Here is a 24075-nt window from a genome sequence, read left to right as displayed (position 1 = left end):
AATCCCTTATACATGCACAAGAGGGCTTCTGGGGACCCTCGGCTTCTACGTGCATTTTTCCTTTCTTTCGTGTAGTCACTGTTGGTGCAGTTTAGTGTGTCCTCTGAGATTTGAGTTTAAACCAAACCAGGAAAACAGGCGAGGAGTTGTTTACCAACTGGAGTTAAGCTATATATAAGAAGCACCTCAGGCCCCTTGACATATTCTTAATTGAATCTTCTCGACCTGTTTAATGAGAAGGAAAGACAGAGTCTATCAGGCAGGGATCGCTATGTAATGCATGGCTAATGTTCTAAAACAATCTAGAGCCTGAAAACCAATGTTTATATGATGAGTAACCCAGCGCTTTGCCACAACGACTGCCATCTAGTGTTGGGAACAGAAAAAAATGGTTCCATATTTTGTAAAAATACGGAACTGAATGACTCTTTTTTTTGTTGAGAAAACAGGAACGTATTGTACAGTGCAACCGGTGCAATCTGATTTCCAAACGAATAATTCTTATGATCCGGTTCTTTTTTTAGTCAATCGAACATTTAGTTGCTGTGCATGTGACTAAGATGATCTGCTTCTTTTTATGACTCAAACAAGTACAGCATGACCAGTGTATTTCAACTGATTTTTGAACGAATGAAAGTTTTGAGTCTGTCTGTCCGTACGTTAAAATCACCACTCCTTTCGTTGTATTTCACTAGAGTAAATAAATGGAACCATGGAGACACATTTTTTTAATTCTCTTAAATATATAGTTTTTATTATTGGATTGCATTAATGTCATATTTAAAAAGATAAGTTACTGTTGGCAAGAATAGTTTTAAACTGTACAGTATTAAAAAACAAAAGTATCATTCAGATTTTTTTTCTTCTGATATCCCCCCCCCCCCCCCCTTATGATTCACAATCCCTACTGCCATCTACTTGCAAACCTTTTCCGTGTTTTCGTATTGTTTTTGGCCGTAATATAAACAATTTAATTCATATATCAGATCATCAGCCATTTCTATCCTGCTTTAATTCCTTTTGTCTGTACAGATCAGCAGGCTACATTGATTTGAGACCGTCATTAACTCAATCTCAGCATATCGCTGTTCAGTGCAGATTGGTTTGTAGATGTAGGTCATTTGAGGACAGCGGGACTTCGAGCGCTCCTGGTTTAAGAATCAAAGCGCTTTTTAGAAGCTGCGGAATGAATTTTTCACAGTGGTCTCACTTCACTGGATTCCAGCAGCACACTAGTAGGTTGTGCCAAGGATGGTGGGGGGGTTTGCGATTGAAGGAAGTGGGGAGCGGGTCAAAGTTTGCTGTGGCTGTAGGAGCCACTGGAGAACATGTCAATCTGTGGTGCTGGGCACTGGCACAGAACTGATTGGCCTTCTGAAACGGAATGAAACAAAACAGGAATGTTGGTTGCTGTCTGGTTCTTTTTTGGTCTAGTGATATATGTGTGTGTGTGTGTGTGTGTGTGTGTGTGTGTGTGTGACCCTGGATCACAAAACCAGTCATAAGTCGCATGGTTATATTTGTGGCAACAGCCAAACATACATTTTATGGCTCAAAATTATCGATTTTTCTTTTATGCCAAAACTCATTAGGATATTAAGTAAAGATCATGTTCTATGAAGATATTTTGTAATTTTCCTACCGTAAATATATAAAACATTTATTTTTGTGTGCATATATATATATATATATATACACGGATCGTGTCCCAGACATTGTGTCAGGGTGCTGCAGACACAAACGCTGCTTTGGAAGAGAAGAAAAAAAAAAAACAAAAAAAAAAAACTGTGCCCTCTTCACTAGAAAGTAGCTTGCAGCCATCCGCATGGCCACTGATGTCAGGGAGCTGTCATGGAAAATGCAGCAGAGCACAAATAACATATATGTGTATAATCCTCACATCCCTTTTCTGGATGAGCTGCTTCTGCTGTGATAACAGACTTTCAAACGGCAAAATATCAGAGCAAATCAAATCAGTGTTTCTTAGAAAACAGAAGGTTGTTTGGTTTTTGTTATAACCTGCGATTGACTGTTTAATATAGTGACAATTTTCTTCACCGGTTTATCAAATTGCGCCTCGTGAATGGTTGTGTGTCTGCTCGACTGCAAGTTCACACGCAGTTTCAGTTGCTCGTACCTCAGCTGAGAGAGGCTCTATTTTCAGCAGTCTATCATTAGAGTTGTGCTAAGCTGGCATATTGTTCTTTATTATGCTAATGTGTGGGTATTGTATCACAAAGTAATTGTACATTGCGTTTTTGTGTGGCAACATCTTTTGTGTGGATGTGTGTGAGTTATGTGCAGGCTTGTTCAGCCTTCAGGTTGAAACAAACTCCTGTCTTTAACCAACACCTATTGTCTACAGCTTTATGCTATTAGGCTACAAGTCTTTGCAGTTTCTTTTTCTTTGAATTTAAGATTTTTTAGAATTATGTCCATCAAAAATCAGATGGTGGAAGATTGTTTTTAGGTTTTGCGCACCATTAATCGTAGACCAGTGCTAAGGCGCAGGTAATAACCAAGGGATCATGGTTTGTCTGGTTAGCACGGTTTAGTTATTCTTCTACACAGGCAAAACAATGGTGTACTAGGATTTGCTTTGAAACTATTTTCCCTCAGAAAAGGGCTACTCAATTTCACAAATACTTACAAAGAAATGGCAAGTAACATTGAATTAAAGATGACATTTTGAAGTAGAAAGACTTAAAAAAAAACTGTTTTCTTGTAAAACCTACTCCAGTGAACTTCAAAAAATATTTTTTACTTTGTCATAGATGCTGTAACCATTCTGCAGACAAGTAATGTTGCTTTCCATTGACAGCCCTTCAACATTAGCGGTGTATTCCAATGTATCTTTAAATCCAAATTTTGCAAGTAAAATATTGCTAATATTGCATTATATATTAGATTAGACCTTTATTAAAATAGGGCTCTTTTAAGTTTCAAATTGATGTTTCAATTTAGATTTTTGCCTGTATATTTAGCGTTGACGTCACAGTTCAGTACAGTCACCAGTGACGAGTTTGTTACTTTGCATATTCTTTTAGTGCTATTAGCCAATTATTATTGTCAGGACATAATTTCCCTCTGCTTTCATAGTGATTAGTCACATGACATTTATGGGTCAGGTGATTGGCTCAAAAAAGCATTTGTTTCCAGAACTAGGCGTATTATAATGTGTAAGTATTCTATCATAATGAAATTGTACAATTGTCCTTGTAATTGTACTTTTTTTTTCATGAATTTTACATTTAAAAGCTGTACTTTCAAAGTTAATAAAAATGAATTCTGTGCCGCCAAAATATTTCCACAAATAGGTCTTCATGGCGAATACATGTGATTTTTGTTTAAAACCTCATAAAAAAATCTGTACAATGTCTAGTAGAAAACAGAAATAGGTTACTGACCTTTTTTCTTACGTATACAGAATTGAATTGTTGCGAATTGGCTGTGCAAAATGACAATTGTGAAAAGGGCCCTGTGAGGATGTTGTGTGAATCGCATCACCTTAGATTTTCTGTTGTCCAAAACACTATAAAGGTCAACTATATAAAAGCACAAGCAAATGAACATTTCAGCAATCAACACTTTAGATTGCTTACTTTGACGTAAACCAGAGAACACCTAACACTGAGCTAGAAATACTCAGGTGAAAGCTTTTTTTCTGTAGGTTTCTTTTTTACTCTATTCTGTACAGTAAGTTTGAGCTCTGCTGAGGTGCCTATCTTTGTGTACACCCTGGAGCTGAGGCGCTTGACAGTTCATTAAAGAATCCTGAGATCGTCTGTCCTTATTTTTGGAAGGCATGTTGGAGGAGAGGGATTGTGCGAGCTGCCAGAAAAGCGACGAGGGGCGGACACGGGGAGCTAAAGTGGAGCTTTTCTCAGTGCTGGTATTGTATTTCCAGGGGCTTCAAAGCTGTCTGCCCCAAAGCTGCTGGCTCTTGAAACACTTTGGAGAACAGATACCTTGATCAAGCTATTGAGAAGACAGATTTGCGTAGAACGGAAGATGTTTACGGCTGAGGGTGCTGCTTCTTTTTGCATGGAGAAAATAATACTCGATTGAATTAAGCATTGTGCACCCGAGTCCACTCATTGGTCAGGTTCAGTTTGTACTGCGGCATCAACTTGGTTAATTGGAAAGCCAGTCGTACGAGTTTGGAATTATATCCCACTAAATCTCTTTCTGGAATTTGGGTAATGTTAAAAATGTAGGATGTGTGGGAAGTTTAACAAGATACATTTTATTCTTCTTGAGCACTGGAAGAGAAAGAACTTGAGTACAGACTGTACAGCTGTAGCAATAACCGTCCCTGGAGAACGACTGTTAAAGGTGTGTTAAGGTGAGAGAGAGAACAGTCTCGGTTAGATGCAGTTCAAATACGCCCTAGACCTGGGGTACAAAGAAAGGTGAGAGACTCAGAAAAAGACACAGAACAAATGCTCAGCGCTGAATTCATGCTGGTACAAGGGCAATGAAATGAATAGTTCTGTTTGGGCAAGGTAGAGGGCTGACCCGAGCCTACCTGCTGCCTCAGGCTTGCCACACTGTTTGAAAACCCTCATATTTTTCTCCGTCAGCATCGTCGATGACCTCCAGCATGGTGTCCATTCAGGAGTGCTTTAGAGAGAGAGGGAGAGAGAGAGGGGTGAGAGAGGCTGGGTTGTGGTTGGTGCAGTGACATAAAGACACGAGCAAGTCTCTGAAGTCAATTCTCAAATACTTTTTTTGTATTTATACTTTTTATATAAAAAAGGTAATTTCTAAGTATTTGCTTGTTTATTAAGTCAAACATTAACCATATTAAATAAATTATATGTGATTTCACGTGCATCAAAACAATTATTTTTATTTATTTTTCTCTCTCCACATTATCGATTTGACTTGGCAGGGGACCTAAAAGGGGGGGGGGGGAATCAACCGGCACAATATTTTGGCACACCTTTTTCTTTCTGTTAATATCTCTTCGTATTCACTGTAGAAATGTTATTGTTACCTATAGTAACTGACATTTGTTTTCCTTCATGCTAAGTCACGCCCCCAAATATAATGTGTTGGTTGTTGTATCTGTATGTATATTTAAAATGTTTTTTAATTGTCTTGCATTAATGGTTAAATGATGATTGATTTAACGATTTAGTCCCACTTTATATTAGGTGTCTTTTAACTACTGTGTACTAACATTTAAATTAATAATTTGACACAATGCATTTATTGTGTACATACATGTTTTTACATTGTACATACATATGTATATATATGTATGTATGTACAATGTACTTTGTTTAAAATGCCTGCATGTAATTACACCTCTTAACCCACCCTTAAACCTTCCTATACCACCAAACCTGTTCCTAACTTTACCCATATCCCTCCTCAATAGCAGCAAAAGTGTTTTGCAATACAACATGCACAACAATTACACTCTTCTTATTGTTTGATGTAAGTGCGTAGTAGTTAAAGACGAAATTGAACTTGGCTACTATGTCATTATTTTTTAGTAATAGCCTACTTTTTTTTTTTTTGCAAGGATACATTGATACAAGTTGGTCAAAAGTGATAGCAAATACATATAATGTTACAAAAGATTTATATTTCAAATAAATGCCGTTCCTTTTAATTGTTTAGTTGAGCTGTTCTATTCATCAAATAATCCTGAAAAAATGCATCAGTTTTCACAGAAATATTAAGCAGCACAACTATTTTCATAATTGATAATAATCAGAAATGTTAAATCAGAGAACCAAGTTAGCATATTAGAATGATGTCTGAAGGAATTTTCTTTTGTGTGTGTGTGTGTGTGTTCAGTTCAGTAGAGATTCTATATTATCTTTGGTCACATGGCTGTGTTTGTGATGATCATGGGTTGGTCAGTGGTGGGTTTAAACCTCTATCACCACTCTGACTGCAGTTACATAAAGACAAGAAAAAAGATCACAGAAAGGCTCTTGTTTAACATGAGTTCATGTTTTGATTATGGCTTTAACACTGCTTCGGTTTTTGGCATGCGTTATGGTGCTTTTTGATAGCGGTGCACATCTAGTAATTCTCTACATCTCACAGTTCTTTTTCATCTCTGCATTATTTTCCTCAGAATCCTGTTCAGACAAGAAGGAATGCTGCCAGTTGAAGCCTAGACTCTGATAGCAGTGGAGAATAACAGTCTACTTCCCGGAAGAATACAAGACTTATCTGATCTGGTAAGCACACACAAGAAAACTCAAGTTCATTTCCATAGTATAGTCTTGAATAGAAGTAACTTTTCAGGAGAGTGTTGCATACAGTAGTATTTCTTGAGTCTGTTAGAATGCCTTTTTTCCCACAGGTGTTTACCACTCTTTTACACACTCTTTTTGTTTTGTTTTTACACCATGTGAAACAACATTTGAAGCTGCTGAACTTTTGGTATGAAAAAAAAAAGAAGCATGGATGATAAGATTTTAAAATGAATGCAAATCAGTTAAATAATGGATCATTCATAGTTTTGAATTTCTTTGAAGCTTATCAGATGCTAAACAGCTCGATTCAGGGTTTTGATTTATTTTAAGAGAAATAATAAATCCGTTAGACTAAACCAGTATGCAAATAATTTAAATCTATTTTTTTTTACAATTTCTGTTTTATTGTTTAGTTTTGTTAGAGTTTGTGTGAACAGGCATTTAGAGTATAATTTAATTCAAATTGGTTTTGGAATTCTGATTGAATCATCTCTGTATTAGATTAGAAGGCTTTTAGCATCTGAACACACAATTAAAGTTTATTGATTATGTATTTGGCACCCCACAATTGCAGTGGTTTTTCTGTATAAGGAAACCAGATCGGGATACTGGTCTATTATGGGCTCTTGCTAGCTATCCATTGGACAACATAGGGATTGATGACTGCTTTCATCAAATGGCAGAAACGCCTTCAGCATCTGAGAACCTCTTTGAATAATATCAAGAGCCACTTAAATTACTATAGAGTAGATGTTTGGAACTGGCTGCAATTCCTGTTTTCCTCCCCTCCAATTCTAAATCTGTTTTCATTTGAAGTAAATACGGACTACAATCTCCACTTGTTCCAGTCACCTTAGGAATGAATGTGCCCAAGGGGATGCTAGTTTCTCATTCAGCCCGAGTATGCGGGGTTGGGGGTGTAGGGAGAAGTGTCTGTAAGTGCACTTGAGCTACTGAACTCACGCAGTGCGACAGTCAAGTGCACGACCAGCTAAAAGCTGCTCGCAGTGAAAAGACCCTCTCAAAATGTTTGTCTGAATCTCATAATTCTCCTGAATGCGTGTATTGTAGACTCATTCCAGTTATATGAACCTTTTATTACAAAGTGTCATTCTTTGCATGTGTGCTTGACGGAAACAACAGATTGTGGGGGAAGGGTTGGCTACGTGTCTGGAGTTGAACGGAAGATGGGAATGGAAGAGGTCATTAGCATTCCGAGAGAGTGTTGGCGTCTGGTGGAGCAGAGCCATGCTTCGCTGCCTGGCACGATAGGGCAACACGGCGGCCATTAAGGCAGCTGGGTTTGGGAGTTAGGGCCCATGGAGGGCACTGCCACCCCCTGCATGGGAGCAATGAGAAGCCCTGGGCAGGTGGTCTATCAGGGACAGGGGCTGAAAGGCCAGGACAAATTGGTACAGGGAGGCTCATTTCCCAAACTCAGCATGAGGGACGGCACAGCAACTCCATGAGTGAAAAAAAAAAGTAAAAAAAGAAAGACTCCTTAGGGCACCGGCATGCGAGTGATGGACTTGCCAAGAGGTCAGTCAGTTGTGGTGTCAGTGGGCCCCTTTTCACTTTGTGTCGCATATTACATTTTGAATTGGTGCATCATATGGAAAAAAAGTACCAAAATATATTTAATTTGCTTTGGCATAAAGATGCCATGTAGACAAATTACTGTTAAAGAATTACTAGTGTAAAATCATGTCAATTATCTGGGTATAGATTAGCCATGCATTATTTTTCTCAAAATGGTAGCTGTTGGGTAAAGTGTATCCGTAGCATAAGCTGTGTCAGTACCCAACTAATAGCGATAGTGAGCTTTGCATCTAAAAGAAGGAAATACTTTTACAAATAATATTGCTGTTGAACATTATTTCACTATATTTAAATATTTATAAGGGCTCATTTTTTAAAAGAAGTTTCTTATGCTTAACAAGGCCGCATTTATTTTAGCAGTAAAACGGTAATATTGTATTGTAAAATTACTCTCTTCTATTTTAACATTTTAAAATATAATTTATTTGTGTGATTGAAAATCGGAATTTAAAGAAGAAATTCCGAAGAAAAAGTCTTCAATTTTACAGTATTAATTTATTATATTATGCTTAGAATGGTAGTGTACAAAAGATGCAACAAAATAATATGAAATGCAATTATTTATCAATGATTTGACATTACACCATAATGCAGCTTACCCCAAATCTGATTTTCTCAGATAATATTTTTGTGGCTGTATTATAGACACTTTCTTCAAATTTCAGTCAAAGCAGACATCTTAATTTAATTTTTTCTTTGCTTAGAGGACTAAAAGGTGGCATGTTGCATTGGTACAGTATTGTCCTAACAACAAAACATTCCAATGAGAATTGGTTTGCAAAAAACACACAATAACAGCCAATCAGAAGATATTTGATGTTTAATATACAGTTATGTGGAAAACCATTTTGGACTAAGGAGATTCCACTGTTGGCAGGGCTAATGTCCTGTAATTTGTCGCTTGTTGTATATGTGATCCTAACCATATCACATTCACGGCTGGTTAGGGCAAACACTGAGATTAACATGAAAGACATCTTTTTGTCTTGTTGCGTCTGGTTGGGTCAACGCTGGTTCATACATGTCTTGCATGAGTCATATGCCAGTTTACACATAATTTAGGGAAAGAGTTTTAGTTAAATGTGAATTTCTCTGACATCCTCGCCAAGCAACGACACATGCATCCCATGCATAAACACAACAGTTTCAGTGAATGACATTTCTTCCTCTTGTCCTACCTGTCAGCCTGTTTCTAAAGGCTGTTAAAGTGAAATCCATCAGAACTGGTGCAGTTCAGTGAGCTAGAAGCCATTCTGGACGAGGTAACCATGGGAATGTGGCATTTAAGGGGATAGTTGGGTCTCAAACACAATCTCAAACTTGCATCGACCAATCAGACGAGAGGCTTGATTGCTGCATATTGTCACCCTGTTTCTTTAAAAGGGTAATAAAGCAAACATATTGGGTGAATGCCCATGAGTGATGTTTTATATATTTATTTATTTATTGACATTGAGTTTATAAAATCCAGTGTATGACAACTTTATTAACCTAAAGGAGATTTATTTTGAAAGCTCTTCATTTTAGTAATACTTTTTTTAATACTTTCTTTTTTTTTTTTTGCCGAAGGACAAGCGTGCCATCACTCTTGTCGGGGGATTATTTTTCTGCATGACACTTTTGATAAGTGGATGGATGGGTGTAAATCTCGCCTCTGTTGTTGGGGGGAGTATGACCTGTCATTCACTACATAGATTACACACCTGCGCTGGCGGAGATTGAACTCAACTTGTTCTTGAGAATTGTTATCCTTCCTGCATCAGCCGATCGTCTCCTTGTAAAAACTCCCTCTCTTTGATTGCTAACCCACAAAGTGAGTTTGCCGTGTTTTTGCCTGTTATCATTTGTTTGCTGAATATGCCATCTAGTGCATGAACACACTGACACAACTCATGAAAAGATGTGTTTGTTCACGCACTAGATTTTTCGGTGTTTTCCCGGTCGCTCCTTGAGGCTCCTTCAGGGCATGCTGCTCCAGAAATGTGCGTTTCTTTTGTCCTTTTGTCATCAAGCTTGTGTTTTCTACCTGTTGGATGTTGATGGCGTGTTTGTTTGCTCACATTCTTGCTCTCAGACATTAAGACAGATTCCAAATACATGTTTTTTTTTATAATTCATATTTTCAGGCATCAGTGAACGTCCTGCGCACCTGTGCTTGAAATACATCCTTTTTTTCCCCTGTCTGTCACAGACGAAAAAGTGGCTGAGATTGTTACCCCCCTCTATAACCCCAGATCAGCGGCCCTGTATAGGGTTAATTCATTCTTGACTCATGTCGTGTTCAGACATTAGTGGCAATTAGAGGTGAAGGCTGTCCAGATGTGTGGCTACGAGTTGGGATAGAGCTAAAGTGGACACACTTGTGGCCATATGGTGGAGTTTTCCTCGTGATATGCTAAGCTCAGGCATTAAAGTCAGTTCTAATGGCTGTTTGAAACTCAGTTTGCTTTTGCAAGGACATGTTTGGAGTCACACATGAATTTCAAAGAGGTTAAAAGCATAGGACGGGACATTATTTTGGATGGTGGGTGATTATATGCCCGAGTAGAGCCATGAAGATTGTGAGTTGCTTAAAACAATGCCTGTCAGTGGAAAAAGATTTTGATTTGATTTGTTATTAGGATAAAATGCCAATTTTGGTAAATTTCCTCATTCACAATAAGAGCGGGAACACATTTAGAAAGTAAATATTAGGGATGCATGATGCTGTTTATTGGAATAAATAATATCAGCTGATATTATTTATTTATCAATCGTATTGTTGATATTAGATATTTAATTATGCATCTCCTATTTTTACACTTTTGATTACCTTTGCTGTCATCTAACAGTCACTTAAAGTTAATCTTTAAACACCCTAATAACTCACTGATGTAAATGTAACCTTTAACAAGTCTCAAGATGATTTTTCATACTTCATATTAAAATGTTGTTGATGCCTTAATTCACTTGTAGCATTTTTACACCGATTGATTTTAGTGTTATTTTTAGTTTATCCGGATGAAATGGTAAAGAATTTTAAAATCGGCCATTTAAGTTATTGGCTATAACAAGAAAATATTTTACCGGCTTATCACTATCGCCAGAATTGTAATATTGCGGGTCTAAAAAAATACAGTCAGTTTTCATGATGACTTTTAAGTGCACTCTTTACTGGCGATACGGTTGCTGACACATACATACAACCTTTCAGTTTGATTAAAAATTCCTAAATATGCTAGAATGCTTCGAAACTGTGGAAGATGGTCTCACGTTTCCACACACTCACATACATTCCTTCGTGTAGATCGGGACTCTTTGGCACAGCGTGGCTTGCAGACACAGCCTGTTCCACTGGCAGCCCAACTGCTGACGCTGACACCTGTCTATGTGGATAAAGGTGATTCTGTTAGCACAGCCGTGCTGAGGAACTGGCATACCTCGCCCACATTTGTCCTCTGATGGGGATTGCGTTTCGGGAAAAAGGAGCCAATATCTCTATCTTATGTTTTTAAGCTCGCTCTGTGTCTTTACTACAATCTGTGGTCATGTTACCTGTGTTATCAGATTAATCTGCAGTCCCTTATCTGTGCTGGACACAGTTTAAGCAAACAAAGTTTTATTGTATCTTCTGAAATTACTAAAGCCTTTCAGATGTAATGGAATAGGGATGTATGAACACACACACACCCCTCTCTCTAAAAATAATTATTTAAAAAATAAATAAAGCTGCAACATTTGGTGCTGTTGCAGTAGGCTGTAAACATATTAAAAATTAAATCGCACCTACAGGCTTTGAAGTTGCATTTTTAATCTGCAATCTCACAACTTTATTCATGTTCACTCTTTCACATTTCTAAGTTGCTACTATCAGAAATTAGGTCAGTGTTTTAACTGTCAATGTATGCATATCATAACAATGTTATTTTTTGTGCATGCATATGAGTGTCGTTTCTTATCACAGATGTACAAGACATTTTTTTTTGCAGAATTCCAACAAATAGTTTAGGGCAACTGGTGGGTTGTGACACAAAGCAAACTTTTCTGATAGGGTCCAAGGTGTCTGAAAATATTGATATTAATTAAAGCCAATAAGGATTAACACTGTATAGTAGTCAATTAATTTGGTCTTATAAAAAAATCAAAAAGTAATTGTGACTTTTTATCTGTGAGTTTGTCACAATTTCGGACTTTCCGAATTGTCAGAATCATTGGATATAAACTCACAATTTAGAGAAAAATAATAATTCAGAATTGCGAGTTTATATTAGCAATTCTGACCTTTTTCTCAGAGACGTGAGATATACACTCAATTGTGAGTTATACAGTCAGAATGCTAGTTTCTGATATAATCTGGCAGTTGAAATTGCAAGTTTATATCTTGCGATTCTGACTTTAATACTCAGAATTGCGACTTTATTTCTTAGAATGAACATTTTATTGTATGATACCTATTGCAATAGCTAATGGTAACACTTTACAATGTTTTAATTTGTTAACATTAGTTACTAGATTGGTTAACATGAGCTAACAATGATTAATACTTCTACAGCATTTACTAAAGTTATTAGCTAATGTTGATCTCAACATTTACTAATACATTTATAAGATAATTTTTATTAACTAAAATGGTTAGTTAATGCATTAATAACAAATGTTCACACATCAAACCTTACTGGAAAGTGTCGTACTAATAAATTATCTTATTGTGACTTGTTCAATTCACTATAATATATTTTATGGGCTCTTTTTTTTTGTTACCGTGTTGGGTCACTTCTTGAAGTCCAATGTGGAACCTGCAACAGAATCAGTTATAATGCACTGCTATAGAGTGTCGTTGGTTTTCACTAATTGACACATTTGGTGAACTTGGCTCCAAGCTGGTTTCTTAATGCTGCTGGGCAATGGAGTGAGGTTGCTTAATTTTCTGTGGGAGAGTCTAATTGAGAGAAATGACGCCATTGTAAGTTTATGCAGTCCCTGTTGTGTTTTTCAGGATCAGGTTGTTTCATGTCACTTAACAGATGTTCAGTCAAGAGTGCCGTTTGCAGGCTTTAATGTGGCTTTTTACAGCTATAGAGCCCGTGTTTATTAGCTTACATGTTTATGGCGGTGGTCGTCGCATGAATTTCTGAGCAAAATGGGCAATGTGTGGCCCGACACTTATTTAGCGACCCGTCAGAGAGCAGTTTAAGTGGACGCAGATGTGCCCGTGACACAGGCCAGCTGTGGCGAACGATAGCCTGTCTGACAAAGACAATAATTACAACAACAGCGAAAAAAATGCACATTATCAGTCAGTCGAAGCTTTGTGTAAATTCTAGGTTTATGTTACAATTTGAACTAGCTACAATAAAATGGATCAAATATGGATATAAAACAATGAAGCGTGTAATCGCGTGTATGTGATTTTCTAAAGCTGTGATGTGTGGATAAATGAACCACCTCACCCTCCACCCCGTTGGCATGGAGATCCCCTGAGGCTCGAGCCATATGGGTGGCTGTGAATGGACTGTTAGAGCAGACGGCGGCCGCAGCGCTCCTCTTTGGCGCAGGTGGCATCGTGGCACCGGCTCAGGACGATGGATCCAAGAGAGCGCTGCTTAGTCAGCCCACCATCTCCCTCAAGGGGTCCGGGCCCTCACACCGCGCCTGGGCCGACAGTGCCAGCGCACACCCACCCGCTGGTCTGCTGCACACAGCAGAGTTAGGACACAGGAAAGCTGAGGTCCAGCTATACCGGCTCACTTCCATGGCTCAATTAACTGGTAAAGAAACAGTGAGGAAGCTTCTGCTCTGGAAGATCGGGTCTTCAGAAAAGGAGAGCAGAGAGCCCTACTGAATAAAGCTGAGTGGTGCATTTTAACCCATGACTATAAAAACAATAATGTGTTCTCATACTTTATGATGCTTACTTTGCGTCTGACATGGAAGCTGTGCATGTTTATCGATGTACAGGGTTGTATGTGTATTGTATGTGTTTTTTAATTTCACTTAACACTTTTAGTATAATTTATAGGGCTGTAAATAATAATTTACCTTATGAATACGATGCATTTTTAAAATGAGAAAATGTAAAATGTTTGGCGTATTTGTCATACATCTTATCCTCATGTATTAAGCCTGATGTATTATTTTGCCTATAAGAAAAATAAAACATCAGGCTTAATACGTATGACACACACACACACACACACACACACACACACACACACACACACACACACACACACACACACACACACACACACACACACACACACACACACACACACACACACACACACACACACACACACACACACAGTTGTTAAATATCTGTTATACATTTGTAAATCATGTGACAAAATCAATTCAGAACATGAACAATGACCATTTTAAAATCTGATTATTATTCAATTCTGTTATCAGTGTGTTACATTTTTGATTATGATGCATGAGTCCGACCAAACGATACATTAATTACATATTCAATACATCAGTACATGTGGGACAATGTAACATTTGGTTGGAGTCATAATTTTGTTTAACACATTTAAGGTCATTGGTCAAACAATATTCGGTGGATCCTGTTGTAGAGGCTCTAGTCTTTTGGTACAGACCCGAGCATGTGTGATGTCCTGTCTGTTGGCTTGGTGTGTACAAGTGGTTTTCCGAACTCGAGTGCAGCATTAAACTGCGGATTGCACCCTTGTATTATTCATAGAGACAGTAGCTTAGACCCACGCCATGCTTTGCATCTCCTGAGCTTCACCTCGTTTCTTGAAGCTGCACTTGGGAAGATGTTGGAGCACAACAGGGCACACTATTGATGGAGGAGAACAGTCCCTTACAGCTCGGCTCATAGGCTGCACATTAACAAGGGGATCACCCTGCCACCCTCAATAATACCTTCAGCTTCCTCTTACCACAGTGTTCTCCCCTGTCATCGCTCCGAGGGAAATTTAGACATCACTTTTTATGTCTACCTCCCCCCTTCCCGCACACTCCTCCGCTTATGAACCTTGCATATAAATGCACTTGGGTGCTGTCTTGATTGATGGCAATTAGCATTTGGTAATGATAACAGATGTTTGCTGTGCCAGGAGGCTAGTACCTGCCGCCCACTCCGCCATCTGCCGTGGGCATCAGGGGCCTGGCACAAAGGCTGGCTGGCTCGGGATAGTGAAGAGGGCGCAGAGGGCAAGATGAGGGGTGGTACATTGTTGTTGTCCCCTCTTTATTTGACACGAGGAGCAGGGCCAAACTGCAGGGGGGTTCCTGTGAACGCTGTGTCACCTGGTGCTGAGTACATTTGGGCAGGACACACGTGTTTTGTGGGCATGTATTATTTATTAGTCTCTCAGGACTCCAAGTGGGAGTGTGAAATATGGGACTTTTAAATAGCCATGATGTTGCTAATTTCAACTTTTAAAGTGGCACTATGCAAATTACGGAAGTATATGGACAGATGTTAGATAGATAGATAGATAGATAGATAGATAGATAGATAGATAGATAGATAGATAGATAGATAGATAGATAGATAGATAGATAGATAGTAAAGTTAGTGTAACCTTATCTGCTGTCTTCAATGGACTAAAAAAAAATAATAAAAAAAGATGAGGATCACCTGTGTTCAGACTTTAATTAGTCTTTTTTTTTTTTGCTTATGTCAACTGATTTTGTTTCTTCTTAGAGACAAAGCACTAATTCTGCATTTGCTTGTCAAGTCAGCCCATGTCCATTTGCATTTTGTAAGTTTTTCCCTTCACTCAGTGCTAGAAGTGGGGCAGTACACTCAGCAGTACAGGCACATTTGCTTGCTCTTCTGCTCAGTTTTAGTATTGAATATAGATATATAAACTAATTTCTAAGTAATTTCTAAGGCATTCAGTTTACAGTAATTCATACAGTTACTAGGTCAAAAATAAGTTTCCCACCTAAATTTAGCCTATACTTTCCTTACTTTCTAGAGAAGTTTTGAAAACCCCAGGAACATCAATCTTGTCGTATTATACTAGTGTCATTTATTTCACTTTCCTTTTTGGTCCATCAAAAAAGATACGTTTTTGTCTGTATATTTCAGGCTATCTTCCACTGATAAACAATACTGTACACCAAGGGGAATTCACTTTAACTGAATAGCTTCTCCCGATAGTGCCTTTTATATGCACACACTTTCTGCATAGTTTTAGGCCTCGATTCACTAAAAGAATTATGCAAATGCAGGCGAAGGGTTTTTCACACTTAAAGTGAATTGCAATGACAATGCAACCAGAAGTCATTCATATTTAATGAGAGTTGGCATTTTTCTTGTGGAGGCATGAGCAATATGGACCGTTAACGATGGGACAAAGTTCAACTTTATGCAAATGAGTAATTGGCTGACTACCAATGAGAAGACATTGGAGCTCACGTGATCCTCCTGATGATACCCTCAGTATAATATTAGCAATTATTTGGGTACTATTTGGCTATTTTTCTTTTGAACAAATAGAATCAACTATTGGGTTACAGGAAATGGTTATCCTTGTGCGTCACATATAAATATGGAGGTGAGTGTGTTCACTTCACCTCATGGCAGATACAGGGCTATTGTTCCCTGTCATATTCACTCAAGAGGAAAACGTGTCATATGTATCACACCCTTTAAAGCTGCATTCTCAAACACGCTCCCTTTCACAGGTCTCACTCACCCCAATTTTTGCCTCGCAAAATCAATACTCTAATCTTCAGCCCAGCCCTTCTCAATAAGTCTATATTTCTCACACTGCTCAAATAAAGGTGACCTCTATGAGCCATTAATATCTCAAGTTGGCACATGGGATATGCAGTCTGCTTTTAATGTTAGAATTTGCCTGTCTGTCATTTACTAATCGTGTATTTGTACGTGCAAACATCTTTTACATTTGATTTTATTTATCATTCACATTTTTTTCATTAAAATATATTTATTAATCTACATTTTTCTAAATGTACCAAAAAAAAAAAACATAGGTACACTAATGTAACTTTTGGGCCTCTAGAGATTAAACAAAACTGCATGCATTTGACTGAAGAACATTGTTTTGGCTGTGCTTAGGCTCTGCATGACTGTGGATGAATATGGTTATCCTACTGCTCATAATACTTATATAGATTATATAGACTAGATATAACCATATGTGGATGGAAAGGATCTCAAGCTGACTAGCTGAAGACAATACTGTAGCTATTAACAGACATGATACTTCTTTGAAAATAAATTTGCTACAACCATAATAAAAATGTCCCTTCAAAATTGGTAATTCTACAATATACTCCATTAGAGAGCTAAAAATATAAATTTATCTATTCAATAAAATGTCTTACTCATCTGAGTAATGAAAATGCCATCACTGTGTAGCTTTTACTAAATTTCAAACTCCTCAGTTCTCACCATCTCCGAAAAGCCAAGCCAATGTTGATTCTTGTTTTATTACGAGCTCTGATGTGTTCTTTTTTTGCCAGCAGACTCTTCTTTTTTTAAATGGGTGATTCCCCAGAGGATTGAGATTTCGCTTGCTCCATGTTTTGCTTGCTCCATTCTCACTCGTTGTGACCACTAAACTATGCCTCTCCCACACTATACATGCGTCGAGACTAGGGCTGCAACAACGAATCGATAAAATCGATAAAAATCGATTATTAAAATAGTTGGCAACGAATTTCATTATCGATTCGTTGTGTCGCGCGACACGGAGATGTAAAAAAAAAAAATTGTGCTTATATTCTGTGCTATTGTTAAGCCCCACAAAAGGGACAAAAACATTATAAAGCATCATAAAGTTGTCGTGCACTATATTATAAGTGTTCTGAAGCCATTATATAGTATAATGTGAGATAGAAATTAATATTTAAGTCATTAAATTCAAGATCACGTACACGTTTCCCTCCACTGCGGCTGTCAGTCATTCTCCATTCAGCATCAAGCAGCGCGTCGCGTTCGGTTACGACGGTCAACACGATGAAAAACTCTCTCCAAGATGATTCAATGTTACTATAATTATACTTGATCTGTAGATAAAGGTCTATGGTTTTGCATTAAACAACTTTATCTTGCTGGACTTTATTGCTGTACCTTAACTACTTTCTACCGGGTGTCTCTCATAACACTGCAGTAGAGTCAGAGCATTATAATTGTTCTTCACGCGCACAGTAACTGACATTTAAAACTGTTAAAAGAAAATGCTCAATAAACTATTGCATAGATAGATAGATATTGTATAATACACTACGCATCAATATGTCTTTCCTTTGTGATTTGAACTTTTCAACGCGGACTCGACGCGCTGCGCGCTGTGACTCGTGTTGCTTCAAGCGCATCATTCTGCGCTCGGGATGCGCATAAGCGCTGTGTGCCGCACTGTATTGGGGCCTTTCATATCATAATACAGCGACGCAATGAACGATTATTAATAGCTTTTCTAGTTCTGTACTATCCATCATGTTGCTGCCTCATTAAACCGATGTGCTATACATTTAAAACATGTCTCAATTTTATTGTAGGCTATAAAAGAATTAATCTTTTTGATTTTTGTTATCTTGTTTTTCATGAATGTATTTTACAACAATACAAAGAGCAATGTGTAACGTTTTACCAAATTTAGTGTTACACTTATTCTAATATTTGTTCCTCACTAAAAGTTTTTTCATGTTCAGATTTAATACAATTATTGTGCACTTGTGATTTTTCTAGACTAAATTGTATGCTTAATTATCCACTATTCTAGTTTATAATAGCATTTATGGTCTTTGGTCTTTTTTTTTTTTTTTTGTAATGAAGTTGTCTGTATTAAGTAGAATGTGTTTAAGACACAAAATAGTGATTATCAGTTCAACACACATTTATAGAAATTCTACTTGATTTAAAAAAAAAACTGCCTTGGTATCGGATTGGTATCGGTATCGGTCGATACTCAGAATTTTTGGTATCGGATCGGTTCTGAAAAAATGGTATCGGTGCATCCCTATCAAGGAGCGACCTGTTTGTGCACTTTCTGAAGATTTTTTTGCACTGTGAATTTGCACTGTCAGTTCTGTTTTTGAATAAAGGGTTGGGAATGAATGCTTTTTTTTATTGTATTTTTATCCGATTAATCGATTAATCGAAAAAAATAATCGACAGATTAATCGATTATTAAAATAATCGTTAGTTGCAGCCCTAGTCGAGACTTGCACGGGCGAGTGACGTGTGTACGCTTTTTTCCACAAACCATCCCGCCCGGTCTAAAATATAAACACTTATAATAGGCTAACCATATATAATGATAATTTAATTTAGAGAAATCCATATTCTTAAACAATAAAAGGAGGGTGAGAACACATATGTGCATACACCTTTTTTGTATCTAGTGCAACTTTTATTAAGAACATTTTATATGTGCACAAATACGCTAATGAGTCACTAACTATAAAATAATTAAGATGGTTTAACAACTCAAGAAAGAGAATGTTAGAATTTCTGAACAGTGAAAACTTTGAATTAGAAGTCACCTTGTCATAACATTGACTTCAATGAACGGCCACAATGACTTACAAAACACCTAATGAATTCTTCATGTCATTTGCAAAATGCTTTGTTTGAACTGTGCGTTAACAGTTTGCTTTGCGTATGACGACTTAGCAAATGAATTCAAAGTGCTGGGGCAACTTCAAATTGACTTTGGTTTTGTTTGAGCTCATTTTCATTTCTCTCCATGGAGAGTCGACCAACTCGGTAAACATGCTTGAATGAAGGAATTCTTCAGCTGCCACTCAAAAATGTAATTAACGTACATTATTCTTTCAGAAATTCATAACCTTGAGCCAAGACATACAAATGAGGATTGAAAAGAATGATTTACAGCACTAATGTGACACAGATGGAATGACTATGCTGGCACCAAAAGGAAGAGAATGTAGCTTCTGCGTTGGCATGTTTCACACTGTTTGTGCTCATATTGACATAGGAAATTGAGTCCACTAGGTAAAGTGTCCTTGGCTAGTTAACATGTCTTCACCAGTGCTTTCAAAAAATGCAGGTTGGAAGAACATGTCATAGGTAGGGGGTAGGAGGAAATATTTGTTTTCGTGTGAATCTCTGTCAACAAAGGCCCAATATCTCAGTCTTAAATAGGATGCTTACTACGGAGCTGTCTGTCAGAAACCACATCCAACAGTCCTGACTGGTGCAGAGGGTCTAAAAAGTGCTTGCAGGCTCTGGTTACAAAGGATCGGCATCTAGGAATTACGTCGGAGCGGAACAATGCATGTTGAGCCTCTGCGGAACATGCAGTGGGTAATTTAATCATGTAACATGAAGATTATTTCTGATTGCAATGCAGTTTGATCTGTTTGTCTCTTTAATATGGCTCTAACCGGCTGACATTTTCACAGTATTTAATAAAAGCTGCTCTCGATTTGTGGCCGGGTGACAATCTTTTATTTACTTGGTTTGGATAAAACCATTAATTCACGGTAATTAATGAGTGAAGTATGGAGGGCGCTGGTACAGCCGCATCCGCTGGGAGGCTTTGTGGAACAGATTCATTCATCTTGATTAGACACACTTAGCTTCGGCTTTCCTTGTGTGGCTTTTCCATTTTAATATCAGCTAGCCACTTGTAAGCTACATGTCTCAACACACTGTTCTCTGGTATCAACAGTTCAACAGTTAGCGTTGCGTTCATGGATCCGCCGCCTTGATCGCTAACCTTTGGTGGTTTGGCCATAACTGAGTTTATATAGAAGTTTGTGATTTGTGCTGGCCTTTACCCTCAGAGTGTTTAGAGTAGAGGTGGGGATTCTGATAAGCTTTGAGGGGATGGACTAACCCTGAGAGAGACAGGTCATGGATTGAGTTAATGGTGTCTCTGTGACTTGGTGCAGAACAATCGCTGGAGGGACGAGGGGCATTTTAGTCCAGAGCATCCAAGGCGTAAATACACATTGTCTGAAATTGTGGGACTGTACACAATCTCAGTGTCAATTCATCCCTATCAGCCCTTAAGAATTGCTGTTGAAGTGAGAGGGCTAATTTGACAAGACGTGAATTAACACCTTTCAAGGAATCTGGCACATTGGCATAGTTAGAGAGGATCCGGAAACAAGTTTAGTCCTGAAGGTCCCGTCGAGCCCTTAAAGGGATAGTTCACCCAAAAATAAAAATAACAATCTGTTATAATTTACTTGCCTTCGTCTTGTTCCAAATTTGTATGACAGAGTGATAGTTGTTGCTTTTTTCTACAGTGAATGAGGAGCTAAGTAGTAAAAAAAAAAAAAAAAAAAAACTGAAAAAGAAAGAAAAATGCAAAACATGTAAAATGCTTTTTCTTTTTAAATTAAATAACTGTTGTTTATGTATTTAGCTCCACTCCCCTAATACATCAAATTGCAATGGATTATTTATTGAATATTATATGTATTTATATATTTATTATCTTTACACCACATCTTTGATTCAGTGTTGGCCGTACACACTGCAGCTAAATGTGGTTATCCGTTCACCTCTTAGTGCTTAATCCTTCCTGTTCTGTAGCTACACACACAGTTCAGTAATTTACGGGAGTGTCAACAGCATTCTACAACCGAATTAACTAACAGTGTGTACGAAACCAAACTGAATAACTAGTTTTGACATTTTGTTTTCACTTTATTTTGATGGTCCCAACATTCTGGTGAAATATAAGTAAAGTTGCACCTACATGTCTACTAACTCTCATTAAAGTGTTAGTTGAGTATTAGTAGAGGTTAGGGTTAGAATAATTTGACATGTACTTTCAAAGTATTAGTGGAATGTCTGTTATCACAATAAAGTGTTAGCAGATTATTAAGCAGACAGTCTACTAATACTACTGAGAGTTAGTTGACTTGTAGTTCCACAGAATGTTCAATAGGGACCATCACAATAAGGTGTTACCCATATTTTAATATGCATCAGACTCAGAGATGTTTCTCTCTTCTGTATGTTCGTAAATCAGAAAAGAGGGCAGTACGAGCCTTGAGACATCAATGTTGCCAGATCTTGCTAGAAAAACAGCAAACAAGAACAAGCCACAATATACCGAAATAAGTCTAAATGCTTTATAATGAAAATAAGACAAAAATATTGCGACCCGCATCTGCTCACTTAAATGACTCAATAAATTTGATCGCTCTGAGCCAAGATTAAACAACAAGCTTAAAGGCCATGTTGCAGGTTAACCACCACTGTCGATTAATGGGTACATAAATCACTCAAGATATGTATATCATTTTTAAAATGTCTCAAAAATGGTCTTAAATACCAGTTTTTTACGTTTTTGGTATTAACGTTTTTTTTCACGCAATTCGGTGATGACGTCACGTTGGGGAGACGTGGAGGAAAGGTAGCCTGATGGCCGTCAAAGCCAGTGAAATGCATGGTCCGAGCAGAATGAGTGGAGAGTTGGTGAAGTGTCCTGGTGAGTTGCTATCATTTAGCAACGCAGCAATGAGATAACGACACATGTTTTTTTTTACTGTCATTGAATAGCGCCGACTGAAAAATAAACTTTTCTGTATAGTGGCGGTGATCATGACGTTAGTTCAGATAAGTAACGTTACCGGTAGCCTTTGTCATAGTACTGGTAAACTTTGTCTTTGTCATCTATAAATAGAAGGCATCGTGCTAGCTATATGGGCGTTTCTAAGCGTTTCTCTTCCTCCGGTGAAAATGTTGTTGCAAACGTAGCCGCCGTGCGTCTGTCGCGGTGTTTGGCAGGTGCTTGGTGCGGGCGGTGCCGTCCCGTGGAAACTGCGCTGGAAAGCTTGTGCTGTAGGGCAGTAAGTCGAGGAACTCACCCCGTAACCAGATATGACTGAATGCTGAATGCATGCTGCCTGAATCCGTTTGTGCTGAAGATATAGCATACACACGACACATCTCAGGCAGGATCATGGTCCCCTTCAAGCCAGCACGCACGAGTAGCCTATGTTAATTGTTTGTTTACTTTTTTCACGAAGTCTTATGAACCAACTTAAACAGTTATAGGTGACTATAGATGTGTTGTATAGACAATGATCATGTTCTATAATCTGCGCTATCTGAATACTCTCGTCTACTACTCGTCTCTTTAGTCACTCTTAGCGCTCTCCAGGCGGGCTTTGGTAAACTCTCTCCCCAAGGTGACGTCATGGAATGCATTGTGGCGGAAAGGAGAATCGTTGGCGCTGTAAGATAGTACCTACTTTTTCGTATTATATTCCGTTTTGTGATACCCAACAACATAAAATACAATTGATAACAGTTTAAATGTTCATTACCAACAAGCAAATTGCACAAATTCGTTGAAAAATTTAACCTGCAACACGGCCTTTAAAAACTAAGTGGACATGGCAACACTACAAGAATGCGCTCTGTGAAGTAGCCTTTCCAAGCATAAGTAAAACGAAACGCCTAATATTTCTTTGGTCAGAATAGCAGATAACAAATACGTGAGATGCCAAAACTTTGCTATGGTTACGACGGTGTCAATCATCACAGTTTCAGGAGTTAACCGTGTTCCGTAGACACATGGAACGATAATTTATGGGTCTCACTTCCCTCATATGATTGTCAGTCCTGAAACTTTATGTAATGTGGCCTTTGAAAAGATTCAGCTACAAAGAATACCTGGAAAATTTGTTACTTTCATAAACTCTCATGAACATCCCAAGGGGGAAAAGTGCAGTCTAGATATTTAAGTCATAAGTCATACAGGTTTGGAAAAATATGAGGGTGAGCAAATGATGACAGAATTTTCATTTTTTTGGGTGAAGTATCCCTTTGAAGCATCAATATCTTTTTCAGAAACCTGGTAAAAAAAATTGTAATAACCTGGGCGCCTCTAAAAAAAAAAAGTGCCAAATATCAGATTTATCCAGAGATGTAGAACCTATGATATTAACTTCAGCTTGCTTGATTTACCTTTTCTCTGTTTGTTTTCACTTTATGTAAATGTCACTCCACCATCACCTAATGTTCTGAAATCTCTATATATTCGATATATTTTCCTCAATAGTCAGCTGGAAGGCATCACAGTTACCCAGCATTACATCTCCACAATGTAATCAAGGTAGTGACAATCCTGACAGCTGACCAATCAGATCTAATATATCCCAAGCATGGAGAACTGCTCTGTCAGGAGAATCAGCCTAGGTTGTATTAAAATTCGAGATGTGTCTAAAATTGGCCTGGCCTCTGGCTTGTGGTTAACGTGCTCTATCGGGATTCTGCACAGGTCTGGGGACCAATCTTCAGGCCTGATTTATCTGATGTTTTCTAAACAACTGACAG

At 37.9% G+C, this 24075-nt stretch overlaps 1 protein-coding gene across 7 annotated transcripts in view; it reads left to right on the top strand.

Annotated features, from left to right (window-relative positions):
- Positions 1–24075, top strand: part of rbfox3a (RNA binding fox-1 homolog 3a) — a gene marked incomplete at its 3' end in the record, with an annotated part of 409029 nt that overhangs the window by 64081 nt on the left and 320873 nt on the right. For all 7 annotated transcript variants that reach the window (XM_079595150.1, XM_079595146.1, XM_079595148.1 and 4 more), the window contains exon 3: positions 6098–6203. The remainder of the gene's footprint in view (positions 1–6097; positions 6204–24075) is intronic.

This window comes from Phoxinus phoxinus (genome assembly GCF_949152265.1).
Source record: "Phoxinus phoxinus genome assembly, chromosome: 21".
Taxonomy (NCBI): Eukaryota; Metazoa; Chordata; class Actinopteri; order Cypriniformes; family Leuciscidae; genus Phoxinus; species Phoxinus phoxinus.
The sequence above is the reverse complement of the archived record's forward strand: the minus strand, read 5'-3'. Positions and strand labels throughout refer to the sequence as shown.